Source organism: Hetaerina americana, unplaced genomic scaffold, assembly GCF_022747635.1.
Source record: "Hetaerina americana unplaced genomic scaffold, ioHetAmer1.1.p SCAF_4, whole genome shotgun sequence".
NCBI classification, from domain to species: domain Eukaryota; kingdom Metazoa; phylum Arthropoda; class Insecta; order Odonata; family Calopterygidae; genus Hetaerina; species Hetaerina americana.
The window spans coordinates 47397933-47414721 of NW_027286985.1; the positions used below are offsets into that span (position 1 = coordinate 47397933).

General features: G+C 39.1%; 1 protein-coding gene across 1 annotated transcript in view; it reads right to left on the reverse strand.

Moving 5' to 3' along the window:
- RhoGAP19D (Rho GTPase activating protein at 19D) overlaps positions 1 to 16716 on the reverse strand; it is a 636771-nt gene extending 620055 nt beyond the window's left edge. The window contains exon 1 of the mRNA XM_071589802.1: positions 16558 to 16716. The gene's annotated coding sequence lies outside the window, so the exon portion shown is untranslated. The remainder of the gene's footprint in view (positions 1 to 16557) is intronic.
- Between the last annotated feature and the right edge of the window lie 73 nt (positions 16717 to 16789).

Below are 16789 nucleotides of genomic sequence, written 5' to 3' on the forward strand. Positions count from 1 at the left end.
TGAGGATTGCTTACAAAGTTCACATAGCATCATAATTAAATATAATATTGTTTGAAAGATGTGTGGCACGAAAAACTACTTTGCTAAGAATCTAACGGTTTAATTGTATTTAAATTACGTTATCATGCGGGTCAAACCCTGGCAAATGCGAAAATATCCCAACTGCAACCTGGGCACAGAATAGATGGGTGATTCCACTGTTTTTAAAAAGCTCCACGTAGATGGTGTAAGTATGTGGTATTACAAAGTCAATAATTTCATTTTATTATGTCATGTAGGTATATGAAAAACCCTTTTAATCCGATAGTTTCAGAACTAGTTAGATTAGCTAACGATTAATTCTTTTCTGTAATGCCTACCTCCTGCACGTGAAAATTCTGTGATACTTTTCATTCGCCTACCCATTGCTTAAGCCAGATGATACTCAGACATTTCAGAGGGCCCCCCAACCATGGAGGAGCTGGTTATAACTGTAGGAATAGTTTCAATAATGAATTTTTAAACACCAATCAAATGAGATTTTTCAGTTTAATTAAAATTTTGCCCTGTGGTGGAATTTTTTACATTGATTGATATTTAAATCCCTTAAGAGAGCTCCAAAAACAAGACCAATCAATTTGGGTGAACTTCATTAAGTGAAAGAATGAAAGTGGAAACGATGAATTCAGACTCTTACACTATTCATTCAAGAGTAGGGTTTCTCATCAGAAAGGTTTTTGAATGCCTTACAAATTTATCTCCTTGAAGCTGAAAATATTTGAACAAAAAACGTCAGTCAATTCACAAATGAAATGCACACAGATTCAATAATGAGCTAACAACAATATTGACCTTTTAATCAGAATTTCAAGAAATCCACAAAAGGTGCCGATTCCAAAGCGAAACCATTTCAATTACAATCTGCGGCACAAAACTTTGGCCAGCGTTACCCAATATTGTCAATATTTGAGCTCAACATTTCTCTTTGGATTGCATAAAAGATAATTCACCACAAGATACATCGACTTTCATTTGATTTCATTCAAATTGGATATTTGAAAAAATCTTCCCCCCGAATATTTAAAATGTGGAAAAATTGGTTGAAGAAATACTCCTAATTTAAAACATGCTATTACAGTGGGTGAGGTCTTTAGCTAAGAACTCATTCCATTAAGAGCATCCTAAAAACTGTTAACGATGGCATTGAATCCTTTGCACGCTAAACCCCTTGTATTATTAGTTTTCACGCAAAAATACAATGATAAAGACTCGTAATACAACCGGAATTAGTAGTCGAAATTTATAATAATAACCCTCATTCAAACGGAAACAGAAATAATATAATCATTAAAAAACTTGACTCGATATTAAAAACCAGAAAATGTTTCATGAAATTTCATGACTCGAAAACGTCATGTACAGAGGTCGACTGAAGTACACGTGGTGTGAGACCAAAAAGTTGCCTAGTTTGAAAAAGAGAGACTTTCATTTCTACAAATGCATAAAATTAAGAAAAATTCACAGATCGCAGTCAGATAACATCAACTCCCTTCTTGTTTCATGATGTGAGTGACCCGATTATAAATGACAAATTCAGCCAAGGCGAAAAACACTTCTATCATTCTTATACTTCTTTGAAGTTACCGTTACTCTCAAAACATAACGTTTTCATCAAAACGTGACGATTATAATGCCATGGGATTGCAAATGTTGTTAATTACTGCAAATTAATCATCCCGGGCTCTAAAGGTTTATTAAGATTGAATACTAATCAATTACACTCGGAAAGGAAATTTTGACATCTTAGCAACTTCATTCAAGGAGAAAAAATACTTTTACTACCAACAGAATGGAGTGGAGTCGCTTCAAAGCTCCAAGTAACCGACTAGAACAAATTGAATAGTTGCAGGCGTGATGTGGTGGGAATATGAGCAGAAAAAAGAAAAGATAGTAACAATTTTCCGCAATATAAGTTTAATGGTACGACTGGGTTTCGATGTATTACATCATCTTCACGACTTGAGGATGATGTAATACATCGAAACCCGGTCGCATTAAACTTATCTAGTGGAAAATTGTTACAATCTTTTCTTTTTTCTGCTCATATTCCCACCACATCCATTTTAACCAAATTTCAATTCATCATCACAGAATAGGGGATGCATGCGGTAGTCCAGGGGTAGAGCGTTGTACAACTAACCGAAGAACCCGGGTTCAATTCCCGGGCATGCCTCTGAGTAACCTCAGCCTTGCCCAAGCTGTGTGATTTTTCGAGTACCAGATCTTACTGGGAAATCATAGTCGGCACAGGGAAAGGTACTGGCCCCCTACCCTGATACGTGAATTTTACACGCCGTATAGGGCTTAGTACTGGGTGAACTCTACCGTCACCTACCAAACCGACCTTCGGGTTGATTAATATGTTTATGATTTTGTTATTAGAAAATGAATGGCATATTTTAGGACTTTGAATTGCTTATCATTTCAATAAATTTCCGAAACTTTCCAGAAAACATTCTGTAATTAATTTTCTCATTTCTCGCACCCTTCCACAGCTTCTAGGCTAATAAACATAACATGAACGCTCTGATTACCTTCAGTGCTTTCGTGTTCGTCGGGATATGGCGTTAAATATATCAATTGCAGTTTATTCATCAAAATGACACCGCTTTGAATTAATAAAGAACATGTACCAATATTTTTTATGATTAATTTCCAGCCAATTAAGATTTTAATCAGTTACGATGATATCCTGCCGATCGAATTATTCTCGCGGGAGCTGCCATTGTTGCTGCAATTGTAATCAAAACGCTGTGAAATCATTTTCTAAAATAATAAGAGCGATAAAAATATACTGAAAGAGTTGTGGGATTCGTGAAGAGCGTGGGAATGCCAATTGAGTTAGCAATACGAGGCGAGTAGAGAAATGGGGAGAGGAGGAGGAAACGCGACCGCGCGGTGGGTAGAGAATTGGAAGGGATTCCCGCCGGGAAGTGTTAGGGGGATAGGAAAAGGGGAATATGTATTTGGGATGGGGATGGGGACTTTGAGAAGGGGGCGTGGGTAAGCGGGAGACTAATCAAGTCGAGCAAGCCTGCGTTCGGGGAGAGAGTGACACCCGTTGCGGCAACTGCACGCCCATTGGCCGCATGAACATTGCAAAACATTAGCGTGCTTCCAGCATTTCCCCTATCTCTTTTCCACCCCCCTTCCTCCCTTGGTATACAGCTCCTTTCCTCTCACGACGCCATACCCTGCATCCAATCAGACTTCTTCCTTCTCCGTAAGGGCAAGGGCGATGAGGAAGGGAAGGTTCGGAAGGGAATGGGACGATAATAACATAGCTCGCGTCCAAGCTACTTTCTTTCCTCGCTCGTCCAGTTCCAAGGGCTCTCTCCCTTTCCCTCTCTCGCTTCACATTAACGGTCACGAAATGAAATGGCAGGAGGCACCTTAATCGCCTTCTTTTACTTGGATAATGAGTATCTTCTACGGACACATCATTTTTTGCTATTGTAGAAATTAAAAATTGGTTCACCCCTTTCTCTTTGTGAGACGAAATAGGAGAACAACAGGCTTTCTTCTTAGCTGCATCGTGGCGATTGAAACCGGAACGCGGAATTCTGCGAGGCTTCCATGACTTCCGAAGGGTTTTTGCGTTCCTTGCCGCAGTGCCTGTAATTCCAATTAATTTTTTATACTCCTAAGAACATTTCTGCCTATCGCCGACGACATTATCATACGGACTAGTTGGAGCCAAGAGAAAGGAATGGAAACCAAGAACAAATAAAAAATTCAAATCCTTTTACCATTGAGAATCTTTTTAGGCACAGCTATTCTTCGCTTTGTTTTTCATTAACGCACGGGTATTCATTCCATGGCTATTCATTGGCTGAATTGTTAAGAATCCCTTCCCTTATGAGCTAATAAAATAGCTTCCCTTTGAAAATGCTCATGTATCCACTATTTTCGTACTCTCTCGACATCATGTTCCGGCAATTACAGATTTCGGATTTTGAAACTGAAAGAGCAGATTAATTAATCAGTACATTAATCGGCGGGTCTTCTCCGTGCTTCAAATTGAGTCGTTCACTTTCACTACTTCCACTATACTTGGCTTTGGCCAATGGAGAGCGAAATACGTGGGCGAGCAGAGATCATTGTTCTCCTTGCAGTTGGTTTCTTCCATTATGCAACTTGACCGGTGAAATGCGCTCGGGAAACAATGAGTATCAGCGTGACTGATAACATCATACAATAAAACCGTCACAATCGACACTAACTGATATTTTCCCGAGAAAAGTATGATGACAGAGCCTTGAATGAAAGTGACGCTGAATTACGAATGAAAAACGATATCGAATGTAGGACTTCACTTACGAACAGAAGACACGTCACTAATAATGCGAGATGGACTGAAATTAACCAGGTGGAATATCCAATACTTCTCACACTATTCAAGCTCTTTAGATAATTAACAAAACTAAGGGCACTTCAAAATACTATTAATAGCCATTCCTCCACAATTAATTTGACAAAAACACATACTGAAATATTAATTTCATGTTTATTAATCCGATCTCATCCAGAATTAGATCCTTCCACAGAAAATGTCCAACGGTCGCCAAATCAATGGCGTTCACCGAAAGTAACAAAATTGTCTTGCTTGTACCGTACCTAGCACGTTTCTTAGGGTTTTGAAGAAAATGAACTTACTTAGCTTTTAAAAAACACACAAAACTGAAAATTTTGCATGAAGCCACTATAAGTTGAATCCGTGAGAGTAAATTAGCTGTCTTCGTGGCTGGCACCACTGATGATTTTATACAGGATGACGCATGTTGGAAAGAAAAAAGAATACTAGAAAAAATACAAAATGATTTGGACGAATGCGTGGAAGCATGACGCATGCATCGGAAGAATAGTTTGAACGAAATGAAATTTAGCACCATTGCAATGCAACGTGTAATGACTCCTTTCCTGAGTACTACAGACGACTACTGACCACTGGACGAATAATTTCAATAATTTAAGGCCGATTCGTGTTTGCAAGGCTCAAGGTCACAATGCAATTTCTCTTGTCACTCAATCACCCACCGACCCATCGCCAGATTTTTCACAATAACCCAAACCCCTTGAACCTGTAGGTGTAAACAGCCTCATCTACGCGCACCTCGGTCCTCCTTTCCCTGAACTCCATGACCTCGCACCCCAGGAAGCGCGAGGAAACACAGAATGAATCACGCACTGAAGCTCTTTGTCCTAAGAAAAGAACTGCACTCATCGTTGCCAAGGGCACTTAAGGAGAGAGATTGAAAGGGGGAAGAACGTGAATTGGCGGGCACTCAGATTTTCATTCGTGTGGTCCACGGCCGACTCCTCACCTACCATCTCTTTCTCCTTCATCTAATCCCCTCCACTCAGCCACATTCTCTTGGCAAGTCTTTCGTGCGGTTGCGTGACAATGGGCGCGGATTGCCCAACGTCAATCCATATCCTTCCCGTATGCCCCGAAGTGCCCAGCACATGCCTGCGTACATACTTGCAACCTTTAAAAGGATGAAGAGGTGGAAGTTCCGCCGAAGGAGAGTGAAAGGAGAGAATGGAGGATATAAGCGGCCGGGAGAGTGGCTGCAGCCGTGATGAATACAAAAGAGAAGACATTGTTCTCGGAGGCACGTGATGTAAGGTCCAATAAACTTAGCATAGGTATTAGACAGAGAACAATAGGCAAATGACCTTATTAGAGCATCCGACCCTTTATGAAGAAAGTGAGTCCCCATTCCGACTCATTCCCAGTGAGTATTAAGACATCGAGTAAAATAAATTATGCTGGATAAAACATGCTGGACAAAATTGAAAACGTATAGATATCTCAAAAACCTAGCAGCTAATCGCAAAATCCGATCCACTAGAACCGTTTTCCTCAAACTCTGTAAACCCTCGCTGAAAGATGAAGGTTTATTCGCCGTGATTTAATTCTAATGGTGACAAAATTGCCTCCTTGTTTCTTTCTTGAATGACCGGAAACATGTGAGAAAATCGATTGCGTTGACGGTATCTTTCATTTTCTTCACATTTCAAATTATGACAGTATGATGGTAAAATAATAAAAGTGCCAATGAGATAACCTTTAGTTTGTGAGAGATAGAATTGGCATTGAATAAGAACTTACAAGGGATCTTAGAAAATGAGACATGAAACAAAGCTACTGTACAACCATACTCGGCATTTGTAGATTAAATAAAAAGCACTCCGTAAGGTTCTTAAAAAAACATGACCACAGACCTGGACGTGGTAAGCACGGTTATGACATTCACGCAAGACCATTCTATTGAGACAGTCGTTAAAATCTCCAAACTATGCTATCTTCGAAACTTGAAAGGCAAGAAACGATGTTTCACGGAAAACCCTCTTTCTTGGAACATAGAGAATAGGAATTGTGCCTCCGTAACATTAATCATTCAATTTCAGAAATGAAAATCAGTACCAAAGAACCTTATATACGAGATAAAATATCCACCATCTAATTAGACGCCACTTGGAACTCAGCAACGAAGAATTTGAAAATCAACTACCTATTGTGTAATTCCAAGATATATTAGTCATCATTGGCTACTGACAATGATATCGGGCAATTCTAATCATAGCGTGTAACAGTAACTCTTCTGATTATTATGTATTGACGACACCCACATAACCGGTGAACCAACTTCACAGGACCAACAGACGTGGTTTTCTCAAGCTCGCTCTCAAACGCAGATTAATTTACATAAATTTATGGAACTTGGAACCAATAAATCAATTCTCGAAATAAATTGTCAAAATAAAGAGACTCAAAGAGCGTGATTTGTCTGAGCCAAAAAAACTAAGGGCAGCGTCGATGGAATAATTGTAATTAAACCCAGACTTGGCTGAAGAGAAAAATTAGCTTGGGATTCAGCAGTTTGAAGTAACGTGAAAATATTTCACTGCACATTTTGCAAGCGAGTATTGTTAGCTGTTTCGGCATACGCTGTCACCTTCGATTTTGCTAAAATCCCATATGCAACATGTCAAATTTAAATTTAAAATCTGAGAGAATAACGCGACATAGAAAATGCACCATACTATTAAATGTCAACATTTGCCACCGAATTCAAAAAAATACGCAGTAAGTAACAGCTAAGGGTTCCAAAATAGTGTTAGTTCACCAATGAATTTCAAACGAAAACCTCTGTTAACTCGCACTCTAGGATCATGCTGTTGTTTCCTTGATTGTTTTTATTATATTTATGGCTGTACAACTGAAGAAAACAGGTAATTAACGACAGGATAACACTATCGCCACTGCAAACTAAACGAAGACTCTTCCATCAATGAATACGTATTCCAGTGAGTGCGAAAATAACACGCACTGACATTAAAGTTCCAAAATGACTGTGTCAATACGGATGCAACCTCGAAAATATGAAGCTGCAGAAAAAAAGAAGAGGACTACACATCGAGAGATATAAGACACGTCCGAGGAGCGAACGAAATGATACGTTGAGAAGAGAGAGCGAGACAGGCAGACAGGGGTGTTGAAACCGCACGGCCTCGTCAATTGTTCCTTTCCGAATACCAGTCCAAGAGGAAAACAAATCCGCGTAGCACGAACGAATACACCACTCGGGTGCCATGACACACAGGCCTAAGTCCACGAAGGTGTTGAGACATAGCTTTCGTTTCGCAAAGGAGGCGGCCAACAACGTGAGGCATAATTATCACACGAACGGAAGCATACGTCACCCAATTGACCCCACTCATCAACGCATTATGCAGTATGTTACCACCAGGGGAGAACACTACCTTTAATAAACGTGTCCATTTAATACCGTTAAATAAATCAAAATAATTCAATACACATCCACAGCCGTCATGTATTCCTTCGAGGAATAATATCGTTGCGAAATACGCCGCATCAATGAACTTAAACGCAGAAACAAACATTTGATTGCCTTACGCCCTACATGCATGCCCTACGACACACCATATTGGGTACGACAGGGGTGGTAAGCACCAATGGAAAGAGATAGTTATAAGGACTAAGTGATTATATTGAAGAACTGCTAAATGAATTTAAGTATTGTCATCAATTACCTATTTACTGTTCGTGATACAGAGGACACATACCCATACACATATAAAAAACCACTTTAATAAACCAAAGCAAAGTTTGCTTTGATTTTCAGAGTAGAGCTCATGTACTAATAAAACCAAGGGTGAGTGAAATTCAAATATTTGGCTAGGTAGGCAAATTAATTACATTCCCCGAGCCGCCAGTGGGTTTCTTAGTAAGACCTGGTAGCCGAAAGATCACATATCTTGGATAATGCTGAGGTTGCCCAGAGGCGACACCCGAAATCGAACCCGGGCACTTCGGTCAATAGGCCAGGCCTCTACCTGCTAGATACCAACGCTACTGATAAAAGAATGAAATCACTTAAATTACACTCGACCCTGGGACATTTGTTTGTTCTGATTACCTGGAAATGAGTCAAATATTAATCACGGATGAAATCACAAAAAATAAAACAATTTTTCCGGACAAAAGTTGAATAAATGACACCGTTGAGCCCAATTTTCTTCCACTCTCAATATCAACGATTACACTATTGCATTATTGCCTCGAAAAAAGTAAATTTAAAATACGAACAAGTGTAGAGCATACCAACACATCTGTAATACAAAACGCATGGTTATAGAGATAGAAATAAACGAAAAAAATATTTAAACTCCCCCAATTGATAAAAAATAAAGTTTCCATTTAAAATAGAAAATAAGCGCCAGGTTATAGGATAATACGAGTACGATGAGATACCATAGAAACACGCACATGAATTCGACGAAATCATCAAACGAATTACACAGCACAATCTTGTATGAAGCCAAGATGACAAGCGGAGAGCTATATCGCCCTCCCCACCGGAAAGGGAAAGAGACATACTCCATTGACCCTGAAAAGGAGATGGAGACGGATGCTTTGGCACGATCGCCTGATGCACGAGGCGCGTGAGAGGCGTGATCCTTAACACATCACGGGTGCACATTCTAGTTGCGCAAGTGCTGCATGCGAAAGCGGGGAAGACGTCGAGGGGACTTCAGCAGGCAGAAATGTCACAAAGGGAAACGTTTGAAAATGCATAACAGAAAGAATACGTGATGAGTCAGACGAAATTCAGTCCCCTCCCCTCCCCCTCCAAAGGACAATTAGTCTTTCTTGTCCTTTCAAACTCTCAACCATTATCACCTCTCGTCCCCACTAATCTTCCTCCCGCCCTCAATGCATTGACCACATTCTAACAAAATTACCACACATCCGCGAAATTCACGACTCTTCCTCTTGCTTTCCATACTCTGAATCACTCACACACAAACACCACACTCTCACGAAAGTCAATGCCTTCAATACTGGCATCTACCCAATTTTATCTAGCGAAAGGGAACTGGCTGATGGAAAGACGCTCATCATCATCACAGATTTAATTCAAAATTAAACACAGATTGGTTTGACCTAACACTCCAGCCAAGTCTTTCATCGCCTAACCTCTTCATGACAAGGGGATCTTATTGAGTCGCAATTGATTATTTCCTCGGCAGGATTTTCGAGTGTACACACACAGGTGAATCAATCGCGAATCGCAATTATTCGAGTCGACGTGCATATTAATGGCCTATATTAGCGAGTGGATATAAAGTCTATGAAAGAAAAACCAAAGAAAACATCTAGATAACAAAATCATCAATAAATAAACAAAAATGCTGAAGAGAATTCTTGTCCAGCTAGTCGGGAATATATATACGGGTAATATATCATATCGCCATGTTCACCGCAGACGCCACAGGCGCAAACAAGAGGGGGTACTCGGTACTCGTTAAAAGGAATTTGATGATTTAACTATTCAATTATGCTAAAAGCAATCAGTAGTTCGCTAAACGATTAGTTTTAATAGTTATATTGTTTCTCTTCTTACAAATGCATATGAACTTTTAACAAGAGTACATTTTCAAATTACGTACTGAATTTGCCACTATATATAGGGAATTCCAACATTTTCGCTAAATGCATTTCATTTTTTTAATTAACATCGCAACAATCCGGTCTGGGGTAAATTGTATCGCGACATATTCTGATACAAAGTTTTGCCTGTTATAACAGTTTTTCCTTCCCATCACACCCACCGCTGGTAAGTGTTTTAGCATTCATTTTGTTGAAGTTATCAAAATAATACGAAATCATGTTCCATAAGATAAAGCTTGAAACAGTTCCCCCGTTAAACTAACACCACTACGCATGCCATTTAATTATTATGGACTGCCTTAAAAGATTCAAACAAAAACAATTAGCTCTGAAATTAATACAAACACAATACCTTGACTGTGATTGCGCAAGTGAATGACTACATGTTCAACTACATACCTGTATTTTACACCTATAGACGCATACATTTCAGAGATCACTTCGACATCGACATAAATACCCCGCGATCCACCAAGGTGTACGGCAGGGGGTGCAAACGCCAGGCGGGAAAGGTGAGTGATAAGAGAGGATACGAGAGAGGAAGGGAAAAGGGAAAAACATTCATCAACAAACTATCAAATAACGTGCAAATTTGTACGTACGATGGATGAAGACTTATTTCAAAACAAGGATTAATTCACCTACAAAATAAGTATTGCTTCACGAAAACAGGGAATGAAAATGAACCAAAACCATTTATACGACAGGCCTCCACCAAAACAATACAGGTCATGCAGAACTGAAAAGCAAGAAGGGGTAATTCAACCATCACATGGACATGCAACTCAGGGTCTCCGCCCCCGAAGACACAGGTAGGCAATCTCATACCTTACAGCACTTAGCGTACGCTTACATACGATCCCACAAAATTACTCCTCCGGAGAGATAATGTGGAATAACTTGCAAGGATTCACCTCTCCACTCTTCGGTCTAATGCGGAAAAAAATGAGTGTCGCATTCAAGAGTCAGCAGGCGTACTGAATTAACCAAGCATTTGAGTGAATGACATTACTATCATCACAATTATGCTATCTTCATCTACAAATTGCTCCGCAAACAAGACGCCGCAAGGGTGTGTGGCGGGTGCTGTTAGGTCACCAACCATGCACGCACAATCCCACATATGTCACCTCTGCACACAAATTAGTTTGATCATGCTATGCTTCTACGTAGAAGAATATGAAATGGCCCAGCTAAGACTAATAGTATAGAACAAAGAATTCTCTACGGCGCTTAAAAACCAAAACTCATCAAATAAATTTAGTGTTGCCCCACCTACTGAGGATCCAACTCCAGCACCTTACTGATATACAGTCAGCTGATCCTAAAAATACTGATCAAAGTCTCCGTCAATTGTTTAGCGCCGAATGGTTATCCAATCTACTCCAGCTTTACCCAACCATTTCCTTCGTAAATTGTCGATAACGACCACTTTCTGTAACGTATCGGCATATGTGAAATGCGATAGCTTGCTGAAGAAGATTGTTTGAAGGAAATGTTACGTGAATAACTACAGCGGAGTCCAGATGAGCTATGTAGAAACATAATTTCGTAAGAGTGATATAATATCAAAAGGGTAGCCAATAGATTTGTGAAGATAAAGGCATCGAACCAATTCTAGGAAGATTTTTCACGGAGGTCATTTCATTTTGACACAATCACATAATTAAAGAAACGACTTTTCCGGGTTTTTCTCCCAAAATGTGAAAATTCCATGCATATCAATGAACTTCCCAGGAAATTTTCAGGTTCAAAAAAACTTTTTTCCAGTTTTGCAAAGACCCTGCTTTGACGAACGAGTTTCGTGACAAGCACAGAAGAAAAAACAAAGAGGTGAACTTATGAAGGAGATAGGCTCCCTTCAATTCCTAAATATCCTTATATAAATGGGCATAGTCATAATTTGGGCGCTCCGCCACGTTTAACGAACATTTAAGCTTTGTTTACTGCTAAGCGAGGGAAATAGTAGGGAAGAGGAAGCAGCACGAGTTCCAGCGGAGCATACGTGCAATGCAGCGATTTAATAGTGTAAAAGGATTAACCAACTTTTCGGAACAGACGGTGAGAAAAGGAAAAACAACTCGGCAAGGTTTAAACGAGCATCTGTCATCCAAATAACACGGACACCAGAAGATATTCAAAATCAACCTCGTCAACTCCCCCACGAAACAAAATATTTTAGCACTCGAAGAAACCATACAAGTACATCAATGCATTATACAAGGAGAGATATAAAAGACATTACTTTCCCACTTTGCCCTATCTTTTCGTCACATTCATGTAGGAAGGAGCAAAGACGATTCGAGCTGCAGACATTCCATTCCCAATTAGTTAGCTGAGGAAGAAGGTTTTTAAAAGTCTACAAATTTAATATCTTCTATAGAGTGCATAAAATTAACTGGGAATACAAAGAAACAAACTCAAAGAAAACGTACTCAGCAAATATTTAATTAGTTTGAAATATTACTAGACAAGTAAATGTGCCGGAAACGGGGCGTCATAACATACAATTAAGCTAGCTAATAGACATAATAAAAATGGAAATGTGTTGCCAAAATTAATTAAATTCACAAGTACCTAAAATATTTATTAAATGAAGAATACAATGTATATTTCCACTGCTCTTTATTTTGGTGCTACTAGTTTAAACGCTTAGGCGTCATCATGAGATACGTGAAGGATCTGATGATGACACGATTAAGCGTTGAAACTAGTAGTACCAAAATAAAGACCAGTGAAAAATACATTGTGTTCTTCATTTAATGAACATGCACTTACACAAAGTTGAGCCAGAAACCATGGAATACTTAAAGTATTAAAATACTATCTTCTAACCCGTCTAGTTCGTACTCCTCGTCTCTGGGAAAAACTCATGAACATGTTCCAGGTTCTTTCTCTTTACCTCCAGTGAGCGTCAGGGTTTGGAGGAACTCTTGCGTTTTCCCATCCACGAACACATCTCATTTACTATATACATTTCGTCATTACCAAGCTTACAAAAGATTGTCTCACACAGATGTCTCTCGATTAAAACATGTTTTGTGTCTCTACAGGAAAGAAATTCTCCCGGCTACATATTAAATTTTCATTGCGCGAATACTGCAATGTAAATAGAACTAACACGTAATTAGAACAAGCTTTTACGTCGTCATTGCTTCCGCAGAGCGAGGCATTGAACGGGTTCACTGGTAGAAATGGCTAAGGGGGTATATCCCTATTACTCCCATACCAAAATCTACGGCACGCATATGTAGGTATTTTTTGTGACCTTAGGTCATATCGCAGGCGACAAGTATTGCTGACATGAAACATATATGGAAACGCGGAATATGATGACTAGCTTTACGGAACGCCGATCTGCTGCGGTCGAGAGGAGATCGAGAACCGGCCTGCAAAAACAGCGGCTTTAGCATTCACCGAAAAATTTACTTTGCGGACCAGTATTCGCGGGGGAGATTATAGAGCACCTCTAATTTTGTCTACACTCGGCAAATTTCCAACTCGCTCATTCTCAAATAACCTTCCTAACTAAGGCACTTTAAACGAATTCAACGCAAAAATGAGAAGTTATGATTCAATAATTTGGGATGGCTTTCAAATTAACAGCGGAGATGATGATTTTAGGAAGAAATATACACAGATAAATCATTTCATGCTAACGTTTCTAATACAAATCGATCCAAATTTAGTTCATTAAAAAATTATATAAATTTACTCTTGAATAGAAGGGGCCATCACTTTATTAACCATGGACAAGGTGAGCCCAGACCATTTCACTCTGAAAACCTCCAAGAAACAAAAAGATTTAACCTATCGACGGGACGAGCACAGAGATTTCCCTGAACATGCTCATAATTTACGTATGATTTTCTTTGAAAGTAAAACTGAGTAGGCATACAAATCTTCCATTGCACCAATGGATGACTAGCCTCTTGATGGAATTGAAAAAATGGATATGCCAATCCAATTTGCCACACACGCAGCACAAAACTTTATTATATGCAAAAATCCATCCTAGTCCACACTATCGTTGCTAGAGGCGCTCCTTCTACTTACTCGTATTTACAAGCCTCGTCCCATCCCCATTTCACTTTGATTTTTTAAAAATTACTTTTGTAATATTTGATGCAACTAAGAAAAAATAATCAAATGGTTGGAAATTATGGTAGATTAAAAAAAATAACTATTTAAAACCCGGAATTATTTCCAGAAACTAAGTAAGCTCAAGTACCTAAACTAAGTAACAACTGGGCCAATTACTTTCATGTGCATGACCAGGTATATTCTATATGAAACCATAAACACAGTAATCTACCCGAAGGTCGGTTTGGTGGATGTCGGTGGAGTTCAACCAATATCAGGGTAGGCGGGAATTAGTATTTTAGGGGACGAATTAAAAGTTAACATCAGATCCTTTCCATATGCCGCCTATAGTTTCCCAGAAAGTTCCGGTAACCAAATATTCACACAGCTTGGGTGAATCTGAGGGTGACCGGAGGTGTACACGGGAATCGAACCCGACCCTCCGGTCAGTAGTCCAACGCTCTACCCCAAGACTACAACGTCGCCATATTCCATTCAGAATGATTAAAAAAACTATTAAATATCGACTAGAAAAACCATTTTTTGCTAAGTACATATAGTTAGGTACTTCAGAACTCAGACAGACACAAAGATGCACACAAAAATAGAATAAAGGGAAAAAGAATAGCCTATAATGGTGTCCCGAACGTGAATTCATTCCATTTCCATGTAAACGCCCAAGGAAGTATCTCCCGCTTTAGAACATGTTCTGAAACAAATATGTCAACAGATAATGGAAAAAGTATCTTTTCTATGATATATTTTTAACGCTTCCAAAATAGGAAAAGTATCTCAATGTTTTTAACGCTTCCATATGGATACCATAGTTAGTAAGTATGGCCCAAAGGATATCTACACAGACCTCAAAATTCGATGTCAAAATCCTGCCCTGAATTCGAATTAATCGAAATTAAATGACTTCATCTAAATAAAAAATATTTTCACGATAGCCGAAAAATGTTTTCCTGCCCGCGGCATCTCTAAAATGGTAATATGCTCTTGGCCGCCTGATATCCATATCCTTAACAATTAAATGATTAATATACTCCTGAAAAAACTATCTGGCTATATCATTTTATTTGTATTATTCAAGTACATTATTTAAGATATTTAACGGCTCATCATACAAAAAATCCGTTAGCAAAAATACTTCGCCGCATCATTCTCATTGTCAGATGCGCTCGTTGTCCCTAGGGCTTAGGACTACAGATTTCCAATTTACTTCAATGCTATTGCATTCCCTATGGATGGCTGTAATAATTAGTTGCACTGAAGAACCTGAAGCGAAAGATAAGTCATGTGTTGCCCCCTTACAAAATTACTAGCCGGAGTTCCTACAAATACGCTATAAGTTTAGTTGCGAATGTAGCACATTGATAACGTTTCATTGTGACACGATACAAATAATTTCAGTGGTGATCATGACTGACTCCAGTACAAGACAGAAATATCAATCTGGCACGTCCTTTCCCTTCCGTGATCAAGCGCCTTCATTCCGTTGCAAGGATCCCCACCTGTCCAAAACAACCGAACACGGACAGCGAGGAGGAGCCGTTGCAATACTAGCGAAGTGATCCGCGTAATGTGATTATTAGGTAGGAAGCACAGGCACCACCACATTTATTACACAATAAATTTGTGAAACGACAGGAGTGAATACATACAAATGCCTCCGTTGAATACGCTCCGGTAAATCTCACTAAAACAAAACTTAGTGACGCCGATCATTCAAATGCACGAACAATCATATTCACGCTTCTAACCCGATGGTCAAAATTTGGAACAGAGAAGACGACAACTCGCAGGTTCAAATCCTGATTAAGATACAATTTTTTTATCCGTAACAACTGCCTCGCAAAAAAAGGCCTGGGCCCCAAATGATTTTAAAACTGCTATTAACAATTTTAGGTTGAGAAATCACATGTCATAATAACATGAATTAATCACTAAGAAAATGTTCTATTATTCGAATAATCTATTTAGCTATATTTCAATCCATGTTCGGAAGAAGGGAATAGGTGTCGATCGCAACAGGTTGAGAGTAACAAATATATGCCGTAAATTTTCGAAGTACAGTCGTTCAAACACCGACAAGTAAAGTAAAAATAAAAAATAAACTGTAGAGGAAGTTTAAATACATTTCCAACAGTTTTACCACTTTTAGCGCCACCTAAAACGGGTGGAAACATTTTCGGGCAGCCAGTTTTTATGCAATAAAAAAATAAAAGTTAATGCGTTCAAAAAGTAAAAGAGAAAAGTAACGGTAAGTTTGGAAAAGTATAAAAAAATCTCTGCAATTATTCCCCATAATTGACTGTTGAAAATGTTACCAATGAGAATACGTCATTTATATTGTAGCAGTTACCATAATATTTAGCATTAATGGATGTAGATAATACATGTCAAAAATTAACACCTATAATACGGGACAGCATCCACCTGCGGTGACTCACCTGTAGCCAGCAAATCAAAGCAACCTGTCAGCTGCTACTATCCACTTTCCGATCAATTATCCAACTTATCACTTCATTATGATAACTCACTCTTCCAATACACTTTGTCATTTCACAACCTCATGATAAAACCGCAGTTTACTGCGACCCGTCTTCCCCACTCACAACTAAAACTCGTAATGCCCAGCGGAACATGGCGTAATGACAAAAACGAGCTAGATGGCGAACTCAC